The sequence below is a fragment of the Hyaena hyaena genome, unplaced genomic scaffold (assembly GCF_003009895.1).
Source record: "Hyaena hyaena isolate Hyena2069 unplaced genomic scaffold, ASM300989v1 scaffold_156, whole genome shotgun sequence".
Classification (NCBI taxonomy): domain Eukaryota; kingdom Metazoa; phylum Chordata; class Mammalia; order Carnivora; family Hyaenidae; genus Hyaena; species Hyaena hyaena.
This window is the reverse complement of record NW_024080788.1, coordinates 2,791,004-2,817,853: the sequence shown is the minus strand read 5'-3', so window position 1 is coordinate 2,817,853 and position 26,850 is coordinate 2,791,004. Positions and strand designations below refer to the sequence as shown.

At 32.6% G+C, this 26,850-nt stretch overlaps 1 protein-coding gene across 10 annotated transcripts in view; it reads right to left on the bottom strand.

Annotated features, from left to right (window-relative positions):
• Nucleotides 1-26,850, bottom strand: part of FAM172A (family with sequence similarity 172 member A) — a 429,946-nt gene that overhangs the window by 254,781 nt on the left and 148,315 nt on the right. The gene's annotated exons all lie outside the window — the stretch shown is intronic.

The window sequence follows — 26,850 nt, the reverse complement described above, 5'->3', positions numbered from 1 at the left end:
GCAGATTAGCAGAAAGCTTCAGAAACACTAATTCAAAAATCGGGATAAATACATGTGATGTTGCTTGGTTTTGTAAATATCACAGGAATGGAATTGATGATAAAGGCAAATGCAAGATTAGACACACACAGTTGCTTTCGAACCAAAAAAACAAGATTCTCAACAAAGGGCTGCTGTATCAAACAGTAATAAAGAGCCTCAAGCAGTTGTCTGTGCTCATGCCAGTTTTCATGCTTTAATTCAGCTGCCCTGTGGTTCTTAGCTTTGACATTGAGATCTGCACGGCCACCAGAGATAATTATTTCAACCTTCAGGCCATCAGGCGTTCATTTTTGATCATGGATATGTAAGAGATGTTTTCTGCTTTCTAAGTCTTCCAAGTGGATATCAATAGAAGGGTAAAATAAGGAAAAGCAGTTCGCATTTGAAAAGAACTTGAACATTCTGCATTACAGAAATGTGAATGGCTCTATCGATCATTGTAGATAGTTCAGTTAACCCGATAGCTATTTAGAAGTATTTTAATCTGTCTAAATTTGAAACTAGAATTTATTACTGTCACTATTACTCTATAATATTTGCTTATATTTGTACTGAACTTCATACTTGGTAAATTTCAACAGACACATGAAAACATTAGAGCACAAAATCCATAAACTAAATAATAATAACTTTTTAAGTTAAATTTGTATATTTTATCATGATATGCTTAATGCAAAACTGCAACCAGGAGCATATACCATTCACTAAAATAACTAATTAGCAGTCACAGAAATCACTGAACTGAGCAATAATGATATAACTAAGATGTAAAGAGACAACATTTCTGTCCTACAAAATACAGAGAAAACAGTAGTTCTCACAAAATTTGGTGCAAGGATTAAATTATTCTGTTAACACTAAATTATAACAATAAAAATTAAAATATATAATAGTTCTTTATTTTAAAGGAGACAGTTTATCTTAAAATTTAAATAGTTAGTGTTAATGAATAAATAGTAAATAGTAAAGTTTTAAATCCATAATTGGTATGAGGTATAAACATACAGAAGATCAGAAAACAGAATTAGCAAATGCATAATAGGATTAATCAATATTTTCTCAGCATCTTTTTGTGAAGGAAAATGTTTAAAATATTTAAAGACTATTCTATAATATCCATGCTATTCAATAAAAAATCGATGTCTAAGAAATTTACCGAAGTAGATGACTGGAGAAGATATGAGTGCAGCTACCCTAAAAAAGTTGAACCTGTTTACGTAAAAAATCCACTGTCATAACTTTCAAGATGCAAACAGAACAGAATCTACCATGTTATGTTAAACACATGCCAACACTCAAATAACAACTATAATAACTTCAGAAAACGGTGACTCATTTTAAGACAAAGAGAGACAGAATTATATTAACTAATATTTCAATGAGTTAAAAAAATTTTAACATTTTCTTCAAATGTAGTCTCAACTATTCATGGTTCCCAGTGTAAAATGAGAAGTGAACTCAATAGGCAATAAGATGGCAGGTTTCTGCAACTACTATGACATATGCTCACGTTCTTTTCCCCTTAAACTGAACATTACAGTAAGTGATGAAAAAGCTAAGTTAGCATCTTGCGTAGGAAGTATAAACTTTCATATTCTACAGAATGCTAATTAAATAAAATTTCAAGAAGTGGTCAGAGAATCAGATCTTCAGTCTTTGAGCATGCATCCTTCAAAGCCCTTTCCATCTTCTATCAAGTCCGTAACACATAAAGCAAAGTAAAAGTAGGCACATAAATGGCAGGATCATTTAGTGTGAAAAGTCAAGTCGTGGAACTCAGGTGAAATCACTTCATTTTTTTCCAAATATCAATGTGCAGCAATGTTCCTAATAATCTGGATCAAAAACAATCAAAAAAAAAGTCTTGTCTTTAATATAAGCAAACTGCCCCTCTGTCCTTTTTGTGATTTAGAACCTCCCCAAAAGAAGCTACTTGTCGTCTACATCAAAAGGCTTATTAATAAAAGGTCCTCTGTATTAAAATGTATTTCCTTAAACTATGTATAGGGAAGATTCTGGTCTTTCTAAAGTTAGAGATCAACATGATATAATTTATAGAGTTTATATGAGAGAAAATGATTAAAAACAAAGAAAGGCTATAGAAGAAAATACAATCATACTTTTCACTTTCCTACCTTCACTTCTTTCCCTATTAAGAAAAAGAAATGATGCTCTCAATAACTAGAAAAAGGCCAAAGAAACTACAAAGAGTCATTTGCTACAGCACTTTTATTCTAAACCGTTTTAAACTTAAAATGACGTAAATTAAAATTATGAAAATTCACGCAAAGGACGGCAAACCAGCCCCAAGGAAAATAAGGGTAATTATATATTAAAATAGAATATTATGTTCTTATTTTATTCAAAAAGATCACAAATTCTGTAGAGAACCTTTTGTTGATTTTCTGCCAGATCATCATGCTAAAAATATTTGGGGCAAATGCACTTGCTTTCCTGCATATTCTACCACATTTTAAACTTGCTTACTACCACTGGAAATTCAAAAGTCCTAATTATAGAGTCAAGAAAAGACAATACAAGCAAATGTAGAAGGCGTATTTTTGACCTATGGAAGATTAGGGGATATCAGGGATATGTAGAATTTCCTTCTTTGTGACTTCAGATTGGAGAAAAGTATCTCTTCTCCATTCCCTAATCCTTTGCTGCACCACATTCACAGATTAAAGTAAATCTCCAAGTCCAGGGTCTTTGTAGCAGTTAGGAAGCTTCAGTGATTTGGGTATAATGCTGTGGAATCGGTGTCACCCAATGATGGACACCCTCTCTGCCTTCTGATAAATTTTAAAGTCTCAACACAAGATGAGTACTAGCATTTCCAAAATGAGATATATTATGATTTCTTATTTTTTTAGTATATTCTTACTGCCTTTATCATTTTTATGTACCTTTATGATCTTCCTAGATTTTTATTCCTGTCTTTTTTGTGACTGTAACTTATTTATTAAAAACGTCCCAGAGCCAGGTGTTAAGCAGGACTGTTTTCCTTCCCCATAGCACAGGGGACATATATAAATGCTACTTGCCTATTCCTCACATGCACCTTTCCTTTTCTGTCTTCTTTGGCTTTATCTATTTCTTACACCTATTCCCTTTCATTCTCATCTTGCATTCTCTCCTTTTAGGGATTTACTTTATTCTTGTTTAATGGCAGCTCTTAAGACCTCCTTGGTATTATGCAGAATGAAAATGACCAAAGGTTCACATATGTATAGTAAGTAAAGCCCTAAATCAAGCAAATGGCTAAGAAAAGATATCCATTTGGTTTCATTCCTTCTGAGTCAATATGGGAATGTATGTCAAGTAATTTCAACCACGTACATGCACAAAAAAAATGCTGATAGCAACCCTATAACTCTTAGAAAGTCTAACACATGGCTCAAGAAAGAAAATTATAAGTAATAGCTAACATTTATAGAGTGCTCACTATGTGACAACTACATTAAGCACTTTATATGCATCATCTCATTTAATCGCTCCTGAAACCCTGCAAGGTAGAGCTACTGTTGGTATCCTTAGCTTATAGCTATTAAGACAGCAAGTAAGCAGTAGAACTTGGATCAGAGTCCATTCTGACTCTGGAGCTCACACCATTAACCAATATGCTATATATACTATGTAATGTTTATTACTTTTAGTTTGTGATAACTGATTCTTGATTTTAATTATGAGATCTTATACTGCTTTTAAATTCTCAAGTGATAAATGATTTTCTATTCTAGTACACGTAGATTGATGGCACTTCTGGCATTAGTTCTGTAATGACCATATGTCACCCCTAGAGGTCAGATATACTTTTAAAGAGAAAATTAGAAACATTTTAGCATCCATCAGCAAAAAGTAGCTCATATAGAAACAACTATTTACTTACAATTTCTCTCACACTGCTAAAATGTCACATGCATGATGTGTTGCGGGTGTTTTCTGTGGAGCCTTTTAAAAAGATCCTTCAAATAGGAAAAACTCTGAAAAAGACTCTTAGTTATGGTGATAAAGCCTCCCTCTAGATTCATGGAAGAACTAAGTAGCAAGGGTTTAGGCTTCTACAAAGATATTTTTGTTATTTCATCCTTATTTTCCTGGGTTGAATTTGAAAGCAGCCTACTGTTATAGGCAGACAAGTTCCTGTGCTTATAGTCTGTATTTGAAGGAAGAGACACAGGTGAAGGATAGGAGTTGGGGAACAGAAGGTAAGAGGGCCATGATCAACTTAAGAAAGCTCTATAAAGTTAATTGAGAAATCAGGACAATAGCTTCTTTTACATTTTAACTGTGACCACATGGACTGAAATGCACTCCTGTCAATGGGTGATTAGGATTGTTTCATTACATTATTATTATTATTAGGTTTAATTGGAAAGGTCAGTTAAATATCACATAGATTTTGCCAGTACTAATAGTTTTAGTGTTAATGACATGGCTATAATTCTTAACTTGTCCTTATTAGTGCCTAGAGGAGTACTTGAAAACAACAAAACTACTTTGGGGAAAAAAGAGCAAATATTAGCACAAATCTTTTTCTATATTCAACAAATACTGTTTAGATATACTAACTGGCTGTCATGGAAAGAAACCAATCAAGTGAGAATAGAAGTATTGACAAAAATCATATCATTACTTAATGAACACTAGACAGTTGATATATATTTAGTGATTAAAAAAAAACAAAACAATATGGGGCGCCTGGGTGGCTCAGTCGGTTAAGCATCCGACTTCGGCTCAGGGCATATCACAGTTCGTGGGTTCGAGCCCGGTGTCAGGTTCTGTGCTTAACGCTTGCTCAGAGCCTGAAGCCTGCTTTGGATTCTGTGTCTCCTTCTCTCTCTCTGCTGCTCACACTCTGTCTCTCAAAAATAAATAAATGTAAAAAAAAAAAAGATTAAAAAAACAAAAACAATATGAACATTTTTTTTCAGTGATCCATAAATCAATCACTTAAGTAGTTTCTGAATAGCTACTACATATGGAACATGGTATGACGACTGAAAATAAAATCAAAAAAATTACTTTTTTCCAAAGAGTATTATTTTGAAAAAATGCAATTCTGTGTCTTTTCTATTTGAGCAAAGCATTTGCTCAGATAGCTAACAGAATCAAAAGGTGCAAATAAAAAGTAAACAATAAACTTTAAATTTAAAGATCAGAATGTAATATAGGCTCCTGTTGTATAATAAAAATCAAATAGTATCTAGTGGTTTTGAAGGTTATGTCACAACTCAAGCTAAAATCAGGAGTGAAATAACTCTAAGCATTTTTTTTAACAATGTAGTTCAAGCAATATTCATATAGTTTATAAGATTAAAATAAATCAGTAAAAATTGGGAAGAGAAAATGAGAAATAGTATCTAAAATGAAATCATGTCTTTAACAGTTGATTTTAATTATGAAATCTGGGGCTTGGTGTCTTACTGTATGATGAAATGTAATACAGCAGTGGAAGGATTAGTCACATGATCTGAAACTGATCAGTATTCAAATAGTCTGAGAACTACTCCTTGCTTATCTGATCTTCCAAAACTTCTGGCATTTTCTATGGGTTAGCTTCTATCTTCAACCTATAGCTTTAACTGGGCTGCTTCTTATCCCATTCTTCCTTTAACCTGGTGCAAGGTAGTAGGCCTTGCTCAGTGAGAGGTTTAAAAAAAAAAAAATGGCTGCTAGCTGACCTTTTAGAAATCTGCAACCACATCTGAAAACAAAATAATTATTTCCTTTTGTTTCATTCCAAATATGTAATACTCAAGAATGGATTAAAAAAATAGTGTACAGTAAAAAAGAAAAGGTGAAATTTTGTAAACCTGGATGATTAAAAGAATGAGTCTATAAATTGAGGATGAAAACATGCATCTTCAAGGAAACCTGAGAAGACTTATATAGAGTGGAGGTGTGTGCATTTAGACAGCAAAATCAGCATATGGCTGAACAGAAGGATACCTCATGAAAATTAGTATATGACCTAATAAAGCTAATAAACTCCACTAACAGTCATTCCTTGTCTGGTTGTTAAGATGCCATCTATTACTACAAGGACCTTCCACAGATTCACAAATAATAACTTGTAAAACTCTAAACTACTTCAAAAATTGTAAAAGATGCTTTAAATTGTTATGAATTGCAACAGTCTTTCTGAAGTTCAAAGGCATTGCCCAAGACTAGGAACTTCTGAGTCTGTTACATGTCCAAGCATGAATGTATAAAATATAAAGAATTAAGAGACATTCACTCCACTGGTAGTTGGTATATGGGTAGGACAGGTTTTCCGTAATTCTAACATATAATCAGGTACATTTCTGTAAAGAGCTGCACCTGCTTATTAGTTCTCAGGGAACAGGACCTCTGATGCTAAGAACAAAATGGGAAGATCATACAACAGATGACAATTCCTGAAAGTTAAAGGATACTTGGAATAACAAAATATATGGAAATTTCACAAGATTAGCTAATAGTGTTTTAACTTTTCTGTCAATCTGAAACATATTTATAAAAGTAGCTAATCGATAATTATTCATAGGAAAGGAGAAATGGCAGTCTGCTGAACTTCAAATGTAGCAGATAGTAGGAAAGACACTAAATATAAGAGCTACACATACTTTATCATAATACTACATATTAGGGGTTCAATAAAATTCTAATTTTTTTGGTTTAGGAGTTCAATAAAATTCCTTTTTTTTTTTTTTTTGGTTTATGGGCATTCCTATTGTATTCTAGTAAAAAATATTCTAAACAAATCATCATCAAAATATTCCTATAAACCATAGGCATAATTACTAAGGTAAGAGAAAGGCCACTCTAAATGTAATTCATCTTTTTAATCTACATAAAGACAGACTAGTAACACTTGTCTTATTAAAAATATTATCTTTGTGAAGAAATAGTCATATATTTGCTATTTAGCTGGGAATTAGTAAAAAAAAAAAAAAGGTGAATAGCAAGTATGTAGATTATTTGTTCTACTCTATGAAGGGTAAATAAAGCATCCAGGGCTTGAGATAGGGTACAAAGAACGTTTCCATGGTTACATGCTTTCTCATATCAAATTAGAGCAGAATTTGTGTACAAGAGGTTTGTTGACAGCCTACATAGGCCATAAAAAGAATAGAAGGCTAAGAGTTTGAAATCTAAATATATTCTGCAAAGTCTGTTGAGAAAAAGTTGGGTGAAGAAAGCAGCATCAGGAGAGCAGCAGATTAGTTAAGAGTATCAGATGCCATTTCGTAAAAAGATCATTTTTCTTTTAGATGTGGCTCATAAAAGTCTCTTCAAATATATGATTAGCTACTCTTTTCTTCATTTCCACAAAGACACCTCAATCTGGTGTCCACCCAAGCTATTAAGAAGAGCCATTATTTGGCATGCAGCTAGAAGCATCAGCTTCACCACCTGCCCAATCTTGCAGATGTCACTCCACCAGATTCAGGCTCAAACGTGGGGCCTTCAAAAGGACAGTTATAGGGCTGTTCCCACACAAGTGCTGGCCAAGCAAGACCTCTGTTGTACACCTGCCCCTATTATTCTTATGGGCCATTTAGTAGGAGTGAATTCTCTTTTTTGTACATGTTGAGAATTACAGTTGGTCTAAACAGTATCTTATAAATTATAAGATGGGCAGATGTATGGTCAAAGCAATGCCCAGTAACTGCTACACAGGGAATATTCGCACAGGCTCAAATTGTTCTTTAAACACCAGCAAAGGTACCTGAATATTTGAATAATTGCCTACTCTGTGAACTAGTCCACAGAAGAGTGGAAAGTTTACTTATGTTTCCTGTAGTTTTACTATATACAATTAGGAATGGAATACTGCTTATGATTACTAGGTAAAGAAAACTTTGCAACTAAAACTGCTAAACTACCCAAGATTCTCTTTTACTAAGTATTTTAAAATATTTAAACTGCTTTAACAGCTTATAAGAACTAGAGTCATATGTACATAAAAACACATTACCACACGTGACAGAAAACTGGGTAATATGTACTTTCAAAGGAGAACCTGCTAAAATTTGCTAATTTCCCTATATATTTTTCAATAAATATGGTGGCAATAACATTTCAGTTATTGGTTTTCTCCTAAAAGTTATACAGAAAAGAGGAGAACTAATGATGGCATACTGTATAAATGATTCAATGTACAAAATATACAAAAAAAATCAAGTATCCGCCATTAAACTGAGAATTCTGTATAGTAGTATACCTATACTGGTTTGGGATGAGTTGGTTTATAAATCAATACAACTTCTGATACGGTTAGCTCAATGATTTCAAATTAATAAAGTGAACACCAAAAAATAGTGATGAGCACTTAACCACTTCCTTCCTCAAGCACAATTCATGCATAGTTTTATCAGCTGTTGTTTTGTCCTAGATTCGTCCTGATTCTGTCCTGTCCTGTTTAATCAGTGTTTTTAGATCGGGTGGTTGGAAACTTGGGAGGTACAACGTTGAAAAAGCTTTTTTTTAAAGTTCTAACTCATGGCAAAGTAAAAAGTATTTGTAAGGAAGGAAAGGGCAAATATGTAGCTGACAGACTACTGCTCTACAGTGTAGACTAAGGGGAAAAGCAGTTGCCAAGCATCACAGTGATTCATGTCAGGACTAATGGCTAATGGTAACGTGTACAGTGCAGATTATGCCCTGGCATCAGGCACTATATAAGTAATAACTATACTCCAAAATCATCATCTGGCTGGGGAACAAACTGTATTATTCAGTTAACACCAGCTGATTACACTGGCTATCTCTTAAGAAGACTTGATTGGATTAGGGAGACACTTCTCCTTTAGCCCTACTGAAAGGTTAAGGAAAGGTTTTATTTTTCTCAGGTGATAATCTTTATTGTGGAGTGCTTTTCAAGTCCTGTGTAATGTTTTAGAGTTCTTCCCCTTAAGGCACATGCAAGCACAACTAAATTTAAGAAATGGTCTAAAATTTATGAATTGTTGACAATTGAAAATGAGACTGCTTACATTTGAAATCTTATCTCTTTGTGTATAACTAAAGACCTTACTTTTTACTCTTGATTAAGTCTTTAAAATACACAGATCATATGTACAGTGCAGACATTTACAAATGCATTGTGTACTACAGGCATTTACAAAAATATTTAACTGGCGAAGAATGAAATATACTCTCCAAATTTAGTTTTTATCTCAATCCCATTTGGGGAGACCTAAAGTTGTAAAATATAACAATCTGTTTTAGGCATACTCTAAAAGTAAAGTTCAAAAATCTCTGAATGTTGTATGTAAGTGATGAGTCACTAAATTCTACATGTGAAGCTAATATTACACTGTATGTTAACTAACAGAATGTAAATAAAAACTTGGAATACAAAAAAAAAAAAATCTCTGAATGTCAAGAAGAAACTCTCATTTATGCAGGTAGGTTACTACACACCTGACAAGATTTTTCAGTGAAGGAGTCAAAGTCTTGAATGAGTGTGGTAGAAACACAGGCCTCAACAACTAAATATATCAGGTCAGATTATACCAACAATCTCGAGTCAAAGATTAGGTGACTGTCTATGTTTACATAAAAGGGGTTCTCTTCTATTCCTTCTCAAACTCAGGCAGTAAATTGCATTGTGAATTTCAATCTCTTGGTTCAGCAGTACCCAAAAACTAATTCCATTAACTTCTTTTGGTTACCCTGGTTAAATAATTTCAATGCCCTCCTTGTAGATTTCAAAAGAATTACTGGTTATCTTCTGCAAAATCCAACTAAAATCTTTTGCAGCACTGTAAAAATATACATAATATATCTTGGTGCTCTTTTACTGACAGACTTCAGATTAAAAGAAAACAGTACCTTGTAAAATGCTAAAATAATGCCAAATGCCATATTCCTTGAGGCTACCCAATTTACTTACATTAAAAAGGCCTTGTATAACACTATGATTCATTATTATATTTATATTAAAAGAAAATAGTAAAATATAACCAACACAGGAATGAGCTGACATGGAAAGTCTTTTCTGTTTTACGTTTCATATTTTCTCTATTAAAGGATGGTTAGATATATGTTTGCTACGGGAAGCAACAAAACTTAGATTATAAAATCATAACTAAAATGAAGTATTCCACATGTCTTTCTACAAAAATTTTGCATTTGTTTCTTCTCTTTCCATTTCTGAACCAACAAACCACCAATGGTTTTCTTTTTTTAATTACCAACATAAGAGAAGAGGCTATAAGAAGATTTGGTTTCTACTTTTGTCTTGGCCTTTTACTAGCTATGATATCTTGGGCAAATTCTTCAAAACACTGTAACCCTCAATTTCCACAACTGCATAATGGTAATGTTGCCTGATCTTAAATAAAGTGCTGCCTGGTCTTAAAAACAAGTGCTGCCTGATCTTAAATATAAACAAAAAAAAATGAGGGAAAACATTTCACAAAAGTGTCAGATACCATAAAATGCTAGTTTTTATCCTAACAAAAGGTCAAATTATCAGAAGTACATTGAAAAAAGTTTAGCATATGCTAATGTTAAGCTAAAATGTAAACACCTTAAAATTATTTACATTTCTTCATATTAATATTTAATTATATTAGATATACAATAATTGAATCGATAACTTGGTGCCCTAATTTCTAATAATCCAATAAGACTGTGGTAAATTTGCTAACCTATGAAACAAATTATTTTTAGTAAACCAGCAATCTAAACATAGACCAGGTATTTGCTGGGGGGGAAAGTACATCTTCAGGATATAAGAGGAGCTCTATGAAGTGCTTTACCTATCCTTGCAAATACTTATGCTAGTTATTTTTCCCTAGCTGCCCTTGTCAACTATTAGTGAATACTAATATTTTATTTCAACAGATTTGAGGCATTTGTTTTCTACCTTTATTATATATAGAAACATGCGACCATACATACACACACACACAATCTAAGTATAACTCCAAAGTCAATGTATGGTTTGTAATGTTACTGTGTATAGTGAATGCACAGAATCTGCTACTTAACTTTGACTATGCCAACAATTCTGGGAGTCAGCCAGAGTCAGAGTAATAAGGGAGTGGTCCTCTACAAGCTTCCCTGCTGTGAAAGCATTCCTAATAAGAGACACTCAAGTGAATGATTAATTTTGATTCTGTAACTCATAACACATTATGAGTATATAAATAAAATCCAAAAAATCTACATACTTAAAAAAATCTTTTAGGATAAATGAAAAAAAAAATTCTACCTTTTCAATCAATTATGCCGAAGAATTGTTATTTTCAGATGCTAATGTTTGTTTTCGAAGCAATACCCCCAAATATAATTCTCATACTCAATTTCAACTCTAGTTGTATAATGCATAAAATACTCCAGTATTTTTTCTGAGACTGCGGCATCTAACAGGACAATAATGGCATTTAGGATTTTTGGTTCACAAAGATGAAATTCAGACTCCTGCAATTTCAAAACTATGTAAATGAATTATTTAATATTCCCTCGATAAAACAGACTGTTATTTACACCAGAATATTATTTGTAGTTTGAACATGTCTGGTCACTGACAAAGTCAAGACTGTGTTAAATTGTTTCTAAGAAAAAACCTCCCTTTTCACATTCTTACAAGTATCATTAAACTTGCTGATTATGTTGGGAAAAAAATATGCAGTTTATATTTTCCTTTAATGATATAAGATTTCATCCAAATAGAATGCTTAGGAAGAAATACACATCTTGGTCAATTTTAAATGCGTGTTCTAATTTGCTTATGCTTTAACATTTGATTTACAATCAAATTAAAATATTCATTTAAACATTTCTTCTTTTAATAGGATAAACAATTGAAAGACAACAAAATTGAGAATTTTTAAAAAGGCAAAAAAGTTAAACAGGTATAAATTTGTCTTACTGGTTGAGTATATCCCATCAGTATTCTGAGAAGACTAAGCTTTGCCATCACCATATATTCAACAGAAGAGTTAAAATACAGTATTCCTATTTACATGAACCATTTTAAAACAACTTATGAGGACTCTAGAAGGATTCAGATGCACAAAGCAAGCATTCAATAGATGTTCTGATGAATATAAATCAATAAAAAAGAAATTTTAAGTTGCATAAGAAAAGAGAAGATTAAAAATAATATATAGACTGGGAACTTAGCCCAATTATTTTACTGTTATAGTCAATCTCCAAATAAGATATGTTAAACCATAATACAAATATTAGTAAACGACTGCAAATTATGTTTTAGATGATACATACAAAATAATATTTCTATATTAAAGATATGAGATATAAACATCATTTCAAGAAAATTCAACATACTTGATAACTTAATGTCATTTGATACAATACAGTGATAATACAAAAATATTTTATACTTCATTGACCCTTTAAGTAAATTAAATCATTTTTCTAAGAATACTGATTTGAATATGCTGCTTTGAGGTATTTGGCTAAAGAGTATTCAATAACACTATTAGGTATTAACCTTACTACCTTTTTACACCTTTAGAACGTAATAAGGTTTTTTTTTTTTAAGTCAATTTTATAAGCAGAACTACTTTAAAAGTTCTAAACAGAACTACTCTGTTTTTTACCAAACATTAATAATGTAAGAGCATATTACGTAATGAATTCCAATTTAAAGTCGAAAATGATTAAGCAAAAGTAGTAGAATCACATATGTGAGGTGTCATCTCACTTAACAGAATCATCTTCAAATTCTATAAGGTTATCTTTCTAAAAAGCCAACTTTATTCCAATTTTTTAAAATGGAAGGGCTACTGTATCAAAAATGAGTGAAAATGTTCAGAATCTGTCTCCTAAGAATGCTGCTAAAATGAGCAAAAAAAATCCTAAATTTCAAACTTAATTTGATAATGTTTCCTGACAAAATGATTTAAAAAAAACTTTTTGAGAAATTTTAAAATGATGAGAATGAGAATAAAAGAGGATTACTCTGATGGAGAAATTGCACATAACAAGTATACCTCCAAATTTTCAAACATATTAATTATATAACAAAACAATTGAATATTATGAGAAACCATTATTTGATTACATATCACAGGAAATTATTTGCCAAGTAAAATATTTAATGGGCATGTCAGTATGTTTTTCCTTCCTAAGTGCCACTTTAATGGAGGATACCAGTTTGTGATTTTAAAAGATAAATAATGTGAAAGAAAGAGTATACAGAAAAGTTATCATTTAAGTAATAGCTGTATTAAATAAATGAAATTGGCTTAAGATGCATGAGTCACTTGTCAATTATTTTATGTTATGAATGAACCATAATTAACCAAGGTAAAAACTGATACTCTTGAAAAATGAAAAATTTATAAATTCTTGAAGCCTCATAAGTAAAACTATTATAACCAGAGACTATAAAAATAATGTTTCCTAAGATCAAGTTCTTCTTGAGCTCAATCACAAATCTTTTTACTTCCCCATGACCACCTCTGCCCCCTGCTGCCCATAAATTAGTTATAGTCTAGTCTAGTATTTTAAAATAGACTGCTTAAACAAAAACTATAGGAGGTAGAACACACACACAAACACACACACTCTCTCTCTCTCTCTTTCACACACACACACACACATGCATACACTCACTATTTATAAAAGCCTAAAATGACCCTAACTGAAGATATTTAAAGTTTCTTTTTCCTATTCATATTTTCTTTCTTTTTTGTTCCTGTAGAATAAATGGTTAAAAATATAACTGGGCCACTCTACTCTAATTAAAATATAGAACCAAGAACAAAACCAATGTAATTTTTTCTTTAATGGATAGTAGATAATTATATATGGAAAATTTTTTTGGTCTTAAAAAAGGTCTTTTAATTTTTTGCAGAGGAAGATAATTTATACGTTTAAAAAATACTAATTCTAGCTATTTACTCCTAATGTTTAAAAAAATTGCTTGAAAGAGAACAAGTATTAACAAAATGAATTATCAGAACGTTTGACTTGTTTACTTTTAAATACATTCAAATGTTTGTTAACTACACTAACAAAGCTGTCAGCAAATAGTAACATTTATTCTCTAGAGATATATATTACCAATTTCATTCATTTATTAAATATTTATCTTCAATGAAATTGAATGATAAAACAAAATACAGCATTGTAGAAGACATACAGAACAGCAAATAAACTGACATTCTTATTACTTAAAAGTTATTGTTTATTATCTATTTTGTGCTAAAGTATATTTCCCAGGAGTATCAATTATATAAATATGTAATCCTACTACATATTTAAAAAATGGCTTTAAATATGAATCTGGCTTTAAAAAATGAATCTGATACAAAAGACTATAAAGGCAAAAAATGCTGAAAAAAGTATAAACACTTTTTAATTATTAAATGATATACGTTCTTTAGAGCATGATTCTAAAGGAATCATTACACTATTCAGGAAAATTACTTCTAAAGTAATTAAGATATTTTAAACTAATACATAAAGAGTACTTTATTGGGCATATTTACGTGGTTAAAAATAGGCATTTCTCTAGATTGTTTTTAAAAAGACAGAAAGAAACAAACAAAAAGCCACAAATGTTTTAATGATAAAAGGTCTTAACAATACATATTATCCTACTTTAGTTTTTCACTAGACATATCTGACCTGATCACAAATAGAACATTATAAATACTGCTCAAATATAATGCATTTGGTATTGTGACATATAACTAGCAAAAAAGCTCTTTCTTTAATCAAGCAATCGTAATTGTCAAGGCATATGCAAAGAATGAGACCTAAAATACAAGTTAACATTTTAAACTATAGGGAAAAAAACACATTATTTCATATGCTATGCTCTCAAGAAGTGATTTCTATTGCAATTTTCTTACAGCTATTGTGACGGGGGAAAAATTCTAATAGCTTCAGAATCATATGTATTCAGCTTTTTTTTTTTAACATCTATAAAACATAAAAACAGTTTAATGTTCATTTCCTATAAGAATCCACATTCAAAAGACAGTCATCAGAATTTACTACATGTGAGATAAGTAATACTGACAGAGTTTTCTAGCTTAACATTTCCCTTTTATCTTCTCATTTTTGTTTAACATTAATATATATCGGAAGAGTACATTTCTTTTTGTTATAGTGTGCTGATTTACAGCATTTGGAGAAATATTAAGTTCTCTGTAGAAATACGGGAAACTTTCCTATGCAGTCTGATAAGATTCAAAATAGAATTTGCATTATGGAAATTAAGAATCTGGCAGCAATAATAATAGCTTTCGGAACTACCTAATTTGAAGGTAAAAAGACTCAGAATACTGTAAATTTAAATCCAACCCTTGCAACTCATTTCCTTTGTTGTAATATATCTGAATACATTTTTACGAGGATTTCTTTAATCCAAAAAAAAAAAAAAACCCACACACACTATTATTTGGCTTGGATTACTCTCAAGATATTTGTGTATGTTATTGTGCTACTGACCTTGTGAAATAAAAACTAACTAGAAAAGAGCTTCAAAGAAGACTTCTTTGGAAGTCTTGAGGAACTACACAGAATTACTGAATTAAAGCAAAAAGATCATTTGAATGTTTAATGCATTCTGAAATATTTATACATATAGTAGATGAGACAAAACAGGCTAACATAAGGAAAAGATTTACCTTTTTATACTTTATGTTGTTTACTGAATTAGTTGCCCCCACCCAATACATTTCATAGAATCACACGCCTAACAATGTTCTTTTCAACCAGTATCTGAGATCTGAGTTATTGTATGTTACTCTTCTCTTTCTTTGATCTTCCTTAGGACTCAGCTCACTGTTAATTGTCCTGGGTGGTCTCCCATCAGAGCTTAGGGATTGGTATCCCTCTCTACTGGCTGCCTTCTAGGGACTCCTATCAGCTGTGTTCTCACATGCATGTGACAACTTTATTAGCTCACTCAGGTTGTGCTTCAGACCATCTCCATAGCACATACACCCTTCCTCAAACAATCACACTTTTGTAGTTGACTTAGAACAAATAATTATATGAACACTTCAGCTGTTATACTCAATAATAAAGTCAAAATGAAGAGAAATTTCACATTATGTATAAGTCAGGGCTTGGTTTTCATGTTCAGACTAAAAAAATCAATTCCAGATTGATTTTTGTGTATATATCGTTATTGTCAGAGGATTAATTGATGAATTTTTCATTTGATGAGTCAGGTGGAATAAGCTCTGAGGCACTTGGTGAGCAGAATTCTAATTTGCTCTGGATCTTCACACTCTGCAAAACTCATCAATTTTGATATTTTATCATAATTTACTTGATCCCAAATGTTCAGAATAACATTTGAAAGCAAAATAAAAAGTATTCAGTACTGTAGCTATCTTTGTGCTTATACATTATACAATTAATGTAGTCTGCACTTTGAAAATGTATTTATACAGATATTAAACCTTTATCTAATTCAATCTATCCACTTCGACTTTTTATTTCATTATGATTTAAATTTCCACTGTATAGCTAATCTCCATCTACTACCTTAAAAAGTTCTGCAAAGCAAATACAGTAGCACTCCAAATATACCATACTTAAAACCTAACAGTGTCAAACTAGTTATAAAAATTATGGAAATCTTGTTTTGGTCATGAAGAAGGCCAAATGCTAAGATTACTGAATAAAGATTTACTAAGAAAAATTAAATGCATTTTACTGATCAAACATCACATTTTCTAAGAAATTCAGAATTTCATCTTTTAAGCATTTCACAAGAATAAAAAGGAAAAAGAATTCTTCAATATTTGTTATTTAACACAACATTTTAGAATGTAGCTATGTTTTCTAAAGGTAATCTGCCACACCTCTAAGATCTTTTATGCATTAATTTTTCATGTAAAGAAAGCAAGCTAGTTTTAAAAAGAGGAATTGAGTGAACATATTATCTTTGAGTACGTATCCAAACTGTCATAACTATATCAAAGTTCTTTCAAAGATAACTTTCTTCTCCCTTTGGAGATTGCATTTGGGTTATCTTTTCCCAATAATGTCTTTTCACCTTTAGTATTTTCCTCAAAATTTTCATTTTGTTCACATTTTCCCCCCTGGTGCCAGGTCCTTGTTCTTATTTTAAGGCTGGTGAAAGCAAATGTGGTGGACTGTTCGGATTCCCCATACTTAATCTTTCCTGAAAATGTCCTACATGTAGAGCACGTATAGTCAAAAAGACTGCGACAGCCTCCTTCTGAGTTTAAACTAATCAGCTGGATTTTCAGTCAGCCAGGAGAAAAGTCAGTTACGATGTTCTTAGTCTCCCAGTGCTGTGAATTGTCTTCACAGAGCTATCAGCATCAAGGATAGGGAGCAAGGGGTCATGTTCAACTAAGACTAATATAACCTCCTACTTCTCTATTCTTGCGAGCTTCTCCTTTTCTACGTCTATGACCTTGCCACTTTCCTTCATTACTTTGTCCTTCTTAGATACTAGAGCCAATAACGATAGCATCTGCACAAGAGAATAGCTTGAAGCATGATACAAATGAAACTGATTCCAAGTCAGTTTTACTGGCCTATTGCCTACCTTCTTAGAAATGAAAACAAGAGAACCTGGATTATTTGAGCACAAACCTGGTCTCATGTTTAGAACTGTCTCTTAGAAATCACACTCCTATGAGTTTTGGCATGGAGGCATAATAAAATTCTGACAACACAACTTTTCTATTTACTCTAAGTAACTTTCTTTTGGTTAATTCATACCAGATTCTTAATATTCATTTGTTACCCTGCATAGCAAACTAAAACTTATGGTTGTCAGTTCAATATTACCTTCTACAAATGTTATGCTAAGACCTAATATGAAGGAATACAATATTCCTTAAAGTCATATAGTGAATAAACTATCATAACACTGAATAAATTAATCCCACTAATCTAGGGCAGAACAAATATATAATAATATACTAGAAAAAACTTGGTGTTAGTCTGTGTAAAATAGCTCCCTCTCTTAAAGCAAGACTATCCCTCCACAGAAGACTCCCATTACAAAGTTGACAATCCCATTATTTTAGATTACTCTTCCCACTTAAAAAAAGTCAAAACAGATCATTTAAAATCAGATAAGTCTGCTAGGTCTTACCAGCTATTATAACTAATGGTCAAGAGTAGGTTTTGGAAATCTGTGGATTTTTACTTGTTTAATTTACTTTAATTTCTGTTACCATGGCTAATATAGAACTATGAGATATAAGAAAATAATGTGAAAGTGAAGAGAAGGAACAGAAAACAAGATACTGAATTTGCTCTTAGATCAGAGTAATTTGTGATGCAATGAAAATTGTTAAAAAGTTTTTAACGCTTTTTATTTATTTTCGAGAGACAGGCAGAGACAGAGTGTGAGCAGGAAAGGGGTGGAGAGAGAGGGAGACACAGAATCTGAAGCAGAATCCAGACTCTGAGCTGTCAGCACAAAGACCAATGCAGAACTCAAACCCCTCAACTGTGAGATCACGACCTGAGCCAATGTTGGATGCTTAGCCAACTGAGCCACCCAGGTCCTCCACAATGAAAATGTTTTTAAGGTTCAACAATGTCAAAAAGCATTAGTAAGAATCCATATTTCTTGGAAGATATGGTGTGTGTGTGTGTGTGTGTGTATAAAAATCATATAATGGAATATTACTCAGCCATAAAAAGGAATGAAATCTTGTCACTTCTGGGTATAATGCTAAATGAAATAAGTCAGACAGAGAAAGGCAAATATGAAGGATTTCACTTAGATGTGGAATCTAAAAAATAAAACAAAGAAATACACAAAGAAATTTAAAAAAAAAAGAACTCTTAAATACAGAGTATTGATGGTTGTCAGACAGGACATGGGTGAGTAGGATGGGTGAGATAGGTGCAGGTGATTAAGAGGCACGAACTTACAGCTGTAAACTAAGTAAGTCCTGAGATGAAAAGTACAGCATAGAGAATACAGTCAATAAGACTGTGATAATGTATGATGACAGATGGTGACCTTACTTATTATGGTGAGCACTGAGTAATTTACAGAATTGGCAAATTACTGTGCTATGCACCTGAAACTAATATAACATTGTATGTCAATCTACTTCAATAAAAAAAGAATCCATAATTATTATGTACAGTTATACTTTGAAATACAGCATCCAAAACAGTAACCACTTCATTCAAAATGAATTATTTTTGTATTTGGATTAGAGAGTGAAAGAGTGAACATGGGCTGAACTTGAAATAACTTTTTATTATTACACACTTAGAATAAGATATGTGTTGTTAGAAATATGGTAAAGAGTATTAATGAGTCACGGTTCCTTTTGTCTCTGGAATACTAAGTCAATTTATACCTCAGATCATGAATGAAATGAATTTCATAATTTCTACATAAAATGACCTATAAGGAATCTCTGATGCAGCTTAGCAGATGGTATGCTGAATAACTGAAGGTTAATTTTTAAATCCAAACTTTCACTTTAACTTGTGAAAATCTTTCTAAAGTGTTACATCTCTGAGTAAATAAGATAATCTAATGCTGCCTCAGTAACTGGGGTCATTATTACTGAACATTAATTAACTCATTTCTATGCTATAAACATGAGTGATATGGGATACTGGACAAATACAGTGAAGGCCTAGGGCATCTTAGGGAATTGTTTTCTTGATGTTTACCTCTTTCTCATAAAAGTAGAAGGTAGAAATAGAAAGATTCCTTGAAACATGACATGGTTACTATTTTTACTTAATAATTTACTACATTAGCAAATTTCCCCTCAGATGTTCTCCTGCCATCAATAACACTGTCTTCCATACTTTATCAGTGACTATGAGAAGCATCAAAAGCTTCTTTATTTGTACTGGAAAACCAAGCAATCATGCTCATCACTAACTTCATTACCTTTCTGAGGTAACACTGCCATCTTGTGGACTTAAAAATATTCCTGGCAAAGAAGATCAAAGTCAAGTTGCATTTTCCTAACTACAGGCATAAATAGGTATTCCTTCTGAGTATAATGCAGTGTGCAACACTTGAGTGTGCCAGATAATCAAGATTTTACTGTATACTGAACAGAGATTTTTACCTCATCATACAATTAATCTATTCATGATAAAATTCTTGGTTGAACTAGGAAATCACAAAGGTATAGTCTAGTGGTTCCCAAACAATCCACAAAGCTTCAAAGAAGTTTTCATGGATATATGAGGGACATGAAGAAATTAAAAATAAGCAAAAGGTAATATAATTATTTTTGCACAAGTCTATGAAGTCCAAACATCTGAGAATCACTAATATAGGCACTAAATATAGTCTTAAAAAAAGACCTCTTTTTGACAGACTTCCACTCAATTCCCCAACCCCTTGATTAATCTGTGCATACCAGATGTGCTGAGTATAAAATTCAAAAGAGAATGAAGATAATATTGAAAGAAGATGGTTCGTACTGGGCTCGTATTGGGATTATGATAGGATTCTAATGGAGAAGCACCTCCAAAGAGAGATTAAGGAGGACAGTATGATGAAGTTCTACCATAGCTGGATTATATTTTTATTTAATATTTGTTTGCAAAACACATGTCTCTTTACCAGTATTCTTAATATATGCAATAGACCAAGTAGAGGGAACTGTGCTGGGTACTTTACATAATACATGGAAGTTGAAGTACAGGTATTATCTCCATTTTGCAGATAAGAAACTGTTCATCAGTCTTTAGAGTAGGTAGTGCCACATACTATTAAAAATAATTTAATTTACTGTTGCAAGTAATAGCATCAAATGTTATTACATGGGCACACTTTCCTTCTATCATTGTTAATTATGAGAAAAAACTGATAGCACATAGCATGAAAAAGGGACAGGAGCAAATCATCAACCAAAAGAATTTTATCTGGGCAATTACTGAGAAATAGAAACTAAGAATCTCATTTAAATGCATTTTGGCATTTAGTTGTATGTCAAATAAAAAGCAAAGCTGCCATCAAATACATTTGAAATTTAAAAAAAAAGTATGAAATGAATGTTTACAATGCATTAAAACAGTCACTAATATTATATATTATCTATGTTCTACTGAGTTTAATAAAGGCAATTTAAATAGTATTTTCAACTGATGGTAGCTATGCTTTAAAAAGAATATGACCCATTTCAAGTGAAGCAAAATCAGGAACACATTAGGTTAGTGCTAAGAGTCACGTTTTGTTCTATCAGTTTGTAATTCCAAGAATTTTTGTCTTGGCTTTTTCCAGTTCTGAGCATCAGATGGCGAAACAAATTATTAGCTTTACACACAGAGCACTCTAACTGCTATCCTTTTATGACCTCAGTAAGAGCAAACTAGAGGAAACATTACATACAATGTATATCTTGTATGAACTCAAAACTCTAGCAGAGATCTGATTCAGGAAATTTCTTTACTATCTGAAATATTCATAGTAAAAGTTTTGCAAGATAAAGAAAAGATATAGCAAGGACAAGTAGTAGCAGCAAATAAAGCAAATGAAATTTTACAAAGAAAGCTATGGGGGGATAAGGTATGGGAATAGTAAAGAAAGACAAAACCATAATAAGCATTTGAACTATTCCATGAAAACATAAATGGAAAGGGAGAATTAGGACTTACAGATGTATTCTCTCCTTCCTTGGGATCAGCATGCAGGAAACTCATTATATGTATTCTTTCACTTGAAATATTTTTTTTTGAAAATGGATTATAGGCCAGGGATACAGTTAATGGGCAAGGATAACTGATAAGGCAGACATAGTCCTTGCCCTCACAGCAGAAGGAAAGATAAACAGATAATTACAGCTGTGAAATCACTTCAAAGGATAAATAAATGTGTCATGGAGGTTAACTTAATTAGGAGATACTAGGAGGTTAGGAAGGTTTCCCTATAAAATCAACCTTTAAGCTAAGACGTAAAGGTTGGGCAGACTAAAGCATAGCTTTGAAAGAGGTTGAGAATCAGGTAATCAATGCCCATAAAAGCAACAAAAGAGTTTAAGATGGAAAGTGACATGATCATATATGTGTGTTCAAAGATCATTCCAGTTCTTAAATGGAGCTGGGCTGAAAAGAGATCAGAGTGGATGTGGAGTCACATTATAAGACAAACGTAGTAGTACATGTGGGAGATGATAGTGGCTTTGATTATAATGTGACAGTGGAAATGTACAGGAGATAAATTTAGGAGACAATGAAGAAGTAGAAGTGACAGAATCTGGTGACTTATAACACATGGGAAGTAAGGGAATAGAAGATGCCTAGGTTTTTGAGATGGGCTGTGATAGTGATGTCGATGCCATTTATAGAGAACACAGGGGAACGTGTTTGTAAGGGAGGGAACAAAGGAGAAATGTGTTTACTTTGGGCCATAGCAGTATAAAGAAGCCAGAGAGAGATTCGAAGAGAGATGTCAACACTTGAATACAGCAGTCTAGAGTTCAGAAGACTGGTTTGGTGTTCAAAGTCACATTTGGGAGCATTAAGTGAATCAATGGTAATTGAAGTCATGAAGTGAAAGACACTGACTACAGAGAGAATGTGGTTAAGAAAAGGGTCTACATCAGAATGTTAAAAATGTCTAATATTTAAAGGCAAATACAAAAAAAATCTAACAAGAGAGACTTGAAGAACTAGCCAAAGTGTCATTTTGCTGTGAAGAATACTTTGTTGAAGGTTTTCTGATGCCATGCCCAAATATGTTTCATATACTAAAAAGATTTCATTAGATACACTTCAGCATTAAAAAACCAATAGGCTAATCCATATTTTTATTTTGTACAGTTACCTAAAGACTTTAAAGCTTTTATAAAGAGGTGGTAAATATCTGTTTAAGACTTTGCTTTACCTGAAATGGCCCTAAAATTTTTTCAGGTAGATTTACTTAGTGTCAAGTTTGTAGAAAAACACACATGTTTAAACTTATTATTCTACCATTTTTTGTTAAGATGACTTAACAAAGGGTTTTTTTTGTTTGTTTGTTTTTTTGCTTATAATGTGGTAATGTAATTTTCTTTACTTTTCTTTTTTCAAGATAGAATAGGAGGCAGGGAGAGGGAGGGAGAGAGGGGGAGAGAGGGAGAGGGGGAGAGAGGGAGAGAGAGAATCTTAAGTAGGCTCCAAGCTCAGCACAGAGCCTGATGCAGGGCTCAATCCTATCTATGATCCTGGGATTACGACCCAAGCTGAAACTCAACTGACTGTGCCCCTAAGTGGTAATGTAACATATATCTCATTATAGAAGTAAAGGAAGGGAGGAAGCACAGGGAAGGAAACCATGGAGGGACATGTAATTTTAGGTGAAAATTGGAGAGTACGGTAATATATCTTATGCAATTGTGGCAAGCAATTACTTGTAGCCCAACTGATGGGAAAGCATTTTAAGTTCAAATTATAGGTTTAAACATTAGTACAGTTTCTGGTCTTTGCCAATATTTTTATATTCATCTGACCCAGGGTATTCTAATTATGATTAGGTGCCCTAAATAGCTAGAATTAAAAACAATGAGATAAATAAATGCATCTCTTTTTCCTCCTTTTTACTAATAAGTAAATGGGGGCAAAAACCCTGCCGTTTTGAAGTATAACTTTCTTTTTCAAAAAGTCTAATGAAAGTTTAATTTAAACTTCTTTGCTCAAAGCTCTGTGTCTAGACAAAAGAAACAAGGCCTGAACAGAATATATTCACAAATCGTTGATGAGTTTATTTCTCATACATCTAAATCTCCAAATATGCATTTGTTTTATTTTTTCTTATTAAGATTATCTAGAAGGAAAAAGTGTAAATGTCTATCACCTGCAATATATTAAATCAGTAGAAATAAAAGATTCTCTGCTTTCTTGAAGAATAAATAAACTGTTATAGTCTCTTTGACAGGTTGTGCCTAGATCACTTTGGATCCTAGGTTTGGGACATTTTTTGCATAGTTAGAGCAGTAATAAAGCCTGAGTACAGCCTTTGCGCTGGTGTGTCTTAAATGATCTCCATGGATTATTTTACTTAACTTCATAATGAAACTGAGAGCTGGTAGTATAACCATCCCCTCCTTTCAGATGAGGAAATTGAAGTTTAGCAAGGTTTGGTAATTAAAAGTGAAAACATATGTAGACCATAATTCTGTTCGGTGGAAAAAAATATATGTATATGGACAAATACATTATGTCTATGTGTTATTATGTTAATATACGTTATTATCAATATAGATTCAGGGGAAAAAATGGAAGGCCATCCATCAGAATGTTAATCACAGTTACCTCTGGCTTGGATAGAACTAGGGGTAGGAACTTTTGTTTCTTATTTTTTTTAATTGCTTGGACTGTACATGTATTTTTTTTTTTTGTTCACTTTACTGTTTTTCATCATTTTTCCAAGGAACTTTTTAAAAGAGAAAAAGAAATAAAGAACATGGTTACTCTATCTGAATGGAAGCTTCTGAGCAATGAAAGGATATGATACAATTTGTGTTTTCCTAGTAAGTTTAATCATGTAGGAACACATATGACTATTTGAAGGCACAGAAAGCAAACCTATCACTATTAGATAGACTGGATGTGAAGTGAGGTCTTCACAGAACCTGGATTATTCTACCTGTGCGTATAGAGTAAAATTTTAACATGTTTTCACAGATCATATATCAAAAAATACTAACAAATCCTTGGCGGGGGGAAGGAAAAACAAACAGAGGGGTATGAAGAAGGGAGGGAAGAACCATAAGAAGTTAAACAACTGGTCCCATTTTACACAGAAACTTACTGGTAAATTCAAGATTTAATGCCCAAGTTTATAAACTATTATATGCCATCCACTTCTCGTACTCCCTCAGGAAATGGATAACCAGAGAACTGAATGTGAATTTTTTAAAAGAAGACTGATATGTGGGTTATTTGGACTACTGTTTAGAGAGAATCACAGAGAAAGCATCAGTTTGTAATCAAATGAAAAAGCTTCTAATATCATCAGGAGAGCTGGGGGAATCTCACAAGTCAACAAATGGTTGATTTGCCAACATATGTATTCCCAACAATTGTTTTCAGGATGAATGAGAAAATACTGAGAAAAAAAAAACAACACCAAGAGACAGGAGAAACACATTGGTAAAAGTGAGTAGATCCATAAAACACTAGAGTGTCTAAATCATAGTTTCATGGCTCTACCCAGAGGGTTTAATTTGGGACGGAGGGAAGGGGGATTGGAAGTGGAAATAAGTAATTTAAAAACAGGTTGGGCATGCAACATTGTGAAAGGATTAAAACATACAGGCTTCTAAGAAGACTTCTATTTTTTCCCAGTCCACTTAAGTTCACTGAGGGAAATCACTTAATCACTATACATACACATAATCTATTCTTTTAAGGAGTGCTTTTAAGGAGTGCAAAATGAATGTAGACCTTCAGTGTTGTCATATACAAAATGGTTGATTTTCTGCTAAATGTGTAACTATCACAGGATTAAAGTGATCAATCTTATGTTAGCAATAACTAAAAGAGTTTCCAAATTTGTCACAAGGTATAGTCATTTAGAGAAAGAATGCTTAGAAGGCATTTCCCCTGGGAATGGTAAACTTTAGATTGCTACAAATTGTAATGTCTTATTCTATTTGTATCTATTAGTTATAAGACTCATGACTAAGAGACAATTAGACCACAGAAAACATTTGATTAAGAAAATCCTCTGTGACCTATCTGTACTTCTTCCTTAATAAGTCATATGGTACTATAACTGTGATGGTAAGTAAAAACCCTGGAGAATGGAGAAAATTTCAGTTTTACTTAAAGTGCCTGAGTTGAACTGTAGTCAACAGAGCATGTCAAAATGAGTCATTAAACAGGGTGGACAATGACTACTACGTGAGTATTACCATGTTCCTACTCTCCCAGACATCCTAAGACAGATTAGGGTTCCTAGGTTCAGGCCGCTAAAGTAACATTGCTAAGTCACATGGTTAGTTAAGTGGTACCTATGGCATATTAATGATCACTACAAAATCTTTGATATCCTCTCACTGAGACAAAGGGTCTAGTCCACTCTTGAATCTAGGCTGGCCTGTGACTGCTCTGACTAGCAGAGGACGATGAAAGTGACACTATGTCAATTCCAGGCCTAACTTTTAAGAGGACTGGCAGTGTCTGCATCCTTCCCCGCTACATGGGCCATCATGTATGAAGTCTGACTAGTCAGAGGCGAATGTCCCATGAGATATTAAAATAACAGCATTACAACAAGAAGTGCCACTTTTCTAACTATTAAACTATATAACATTTAATAACTTTTAACTTCCATGATACTCCAGAAGAATCAAAAGCTCCACAACAGCTGGACATTGGGAGTTATTCACTGATACATCCCCATTATCTAGAATATTGCCTTTTACATAGATCATATGCTCAATATGTTAAATGAATGAATAGAAGTATTAGAAAAAAGCTCAACCTATTTCTTACCACCTAGGGAAAAAAACATATACTGTAACTTCTATGCAGCTGGTAGAAAAAAGATCTCAAGTTAAGAGGAAGAAAACTTTGAAGAGCCCTAATTAGTAAAGAAGAGCTTTCACAATTAAAGACTAGCTTTTCTGATTTCCCAAGTATCTCTACTTTCCTCTTTCCTGTTAAAGAATCAGTTTCATGATTACAAGTGGAGATGTCAATTTTTTAATAAGCACAGCCTATGACATTAAGTTTCAGATCACAATACAAAAATACAGAATGCAATACATTGAAGACATTGTCCATTTGCCAAGCCATGACTGCATACTCTATGAAGAGACAAGACTTTTTCCCTGACTCAGCCACCCAATTTTCAATGCTTAAGTATAATTTTAATATGCCTTATAACACTGGCAAATATGGCACATCTTAACTTGC